At 42.2% G+C, this 2,668-nt stretch overlaps 1 non-coding gene across 1 annotated transcript; it reads right to left on the bottom strand.

The window, feature by feature from the left end:
• Nucleotides 1-225: 225 nt before the first annotated feature.
• LOC118605987 lies at nt 226-344 on the bottom strand. Its single transcript, XR_004952291.1, has one exon. It is a non-coding gene; the product is annotated as a 5S ribosomal RNA (ribosomal RNA).
• Between the last annotated feature and the right edge of the window lie 2,324 nt (nt 345-2,668).

Raw genomic sequence — 2,668 nt, forward strand, 5'->3', positions numbered from 1 at the left:
CTCATTGGTAAGGAGTCAAGTGAGATCATGAACATAAAACTCAGTACAGTTCCATGCATGTTGTATATTGCTGTTATTCTTTTCTTTCTTGCTTGCTTTCTTTTTTTATTTAATTTTTTTTTAGGCAAGGCAACCCTTGGTTGACCTCACAGATTGCAAAGACCTTGTCAGTTTACAATCCCTTAGTTTTTTTGCTTTTTTGTTTGTTTGTTTATTATTATTTTATACCTATAGCACCTGGTCTTCCTAGGTGATCTCCCATCCAAGTACTAACCAGGCCCAACCCTGCTTAGCTTCTGAGATCAGATGGGATCAGGCTTGTTCAGGGTGGCATGGCTGTAGACTGCTGTTATTCTTTTCATTAATTGTTGTGAGAGTTTCAAGTCAAAGAAGTATAAGAGAACGTTTATGTACTCAAGGGATATATAATCTGGCTGGAAGACAGGATATTTCTATTAATAGAGAAATAATATTACGGCTAGCTATCATTAAATTAAAGCGAGAGAACAGTAGAGAGGGTGAGCGCCTGTAGGTTATTAAAGGAGAAGAAAATATTATAAATTGGGCAACCAGAAAAGCTTCCAAAGCACAGGTCAGATCCGAGACAAACTTTAAAGAATGAGCTAGCGTTAGGTAAGAGTAGAGACTAAGGGAGACAATTTCAGGGAGGTAGAAGAGCTTAAGCAAAGATAGCCAGGTAAAAAAAATATATGCCTGAGATTTTCAGGAACTCTTATGGAACGAGCTACTGTGGTATAGAGGATAAGATGAAAAGAAGGTAGGTAGCTGATAGAGTAAGAGCCTTGAAATGGCTTGGATTTGGAATGTATAATTAAGACTAGGAAATTCCTTGGAAAATGTTAAAATAGTTTTAGTAATAATATGTTAATTTTCTAACAATATAGATTTGACCGAAGAGAAATTTTCAAGAGGGAGACTGTTAACCTCTGGACGTAATATAGATAATGACAAGCAATAGCAGAAGCCAGCAGGAAATGAATGCGGTAGATGCCGTGCCGGCCGACATTGATAGGGCTCTGACAAAAATGTGAGGAACACGGAGCATCAGTAATGTCACCTAGTATCAATTTTGAATAAGACAAATAATAATTGCCCTATTGACAGAAATGGCATAGTCTGAGAAGGTGGCTGATTCGAAACAAAAGGAAAGATAAAGGGAAAAGAAAGAGAAGCCTTAGATTGAAGAACGGAGAAAGAGTGAGAGGACAGAAGAAATTAATAAGGTATAAGACATCATCATCGCTTCCACCGTCAGAGAACAAAATAGGTACGAGAGGCCATGGATCGTTCCGCCTGGAGGCACAAGCATTTAAACACTCGAGTAAGAGCTTCTGAAATAATGGGTCATGTGGGAGACAGTTCATAATCCCTAATCCCAGCAAGCTTCAGCTCTGATTTTTCAGAAGCACTTAACCAGAGTTGGGCATTAAACTCACAAGTTAAGATATGAAAAAAAGGGGTTCTTTCCCTAGCCTCCTCCCACACTTAGGCACATGCAAGAGATAAGATCAGTTGTTATGAAAGGACTCTGATGCATAAATTCTTTGTTACTAGGTCCTGTCGGCATTCTGTGTGGGGGACATGAACATTCCCAGAGGGACCCATATAATCCTTCATAAATAAGTGGTCCAAGACACAGTGGGGCTCAGTGTCATTACTTCAGTCCCGGGGTGATTCTTCCAGACACAAACTGCCTGTCTGCCTCTGTGCCTCCAAATGAATTTCTTGGCTATAGGCAAGCAGAGAGCTACTATGTCACCTAGCATCACACACAGTCCAAACAGATGGAGGACAGTCACTCCGTTACCCACAGAAGGTTGAAAGGAATTACTTGGAGTCCGAGCCCACAAATGCAGTCTGAGGGGCATTGTTTTAGATCGCTGCTCAGAGGTAACCCCTAGCAGTCACTCCAAGGTACAGAAGGCTCCTAACTTGTGCTCCCATCTCCAATTTATCTTATGCACTGTCTTGGTCCCTTCAAGCTGCTGTAACAAATTACTACAGATGACATAGCTTGTAAACATCACAAAGTTTTTGCTCACGGTTTGGAAGGCTGGAAAATCCTGGATCTCGACACCAGCACGGTCACCTTCTGTTAATGGTCCTTTTCCTGGATTTTAGCTCTTCTCTGTGTCCTTTTATGGTGAAAAGGGCAAAAGGTCTCTCTAGGTCTCCTTTATAAGACCCCATCTCTTCCTCCTGTCATTGTTGGGTGTTAGGACTCCAGCATATGAGCTTTGGGAGGACACAAACACTCAGACCATAGCCCTGAACACAAACCGGGGCCCTTTTAGCCGTATTGATACCAAATCAATCTTCTCAAAGAATAGCTATGGCCGTGCCCTTCACTTGCACAAGTAGGTTATTTATAAATAAATGATCTTGCTCCTTTCTAGGTGAATTTCCAGGCTCCATTCACTTTCTAACAGCCTCCTTTCTCTATTTGGAGGATTCCTGCACTACTGTTGATCGTTTTGACAGGAGAGATTTTCTAGTACCCCACCCGCAGCCCCTCAACTACAGCCACACGATATTCCTTCTACCTGCTCTCTAGTCCAGCTCGGACTTGTCAGGAGGCCCAAGAGTGGCCAATCAGAAGGCCTCTCCCTGGACCTACCACCAAGAGCAGAGGCAGCAGTGGCCTTGA

This window comes from Rousettus aegyptiacus, unplaced genomic scaffold, assembly GCF_014176215.1.
Source record: "Rousettus aegyptiacus isolate mRouAeg1 unplaced genomic scaffold, mRouAeg1.p scaffold_m13_p_7, whole genome shotgun sequence".
Classification (NCBI taxonomy): Eukaryota; Metazoa; Chordata; class Mammalia; order Chiroptera; family Pteropodidae; genus Rousettus; species Rousettus aegyptiacus.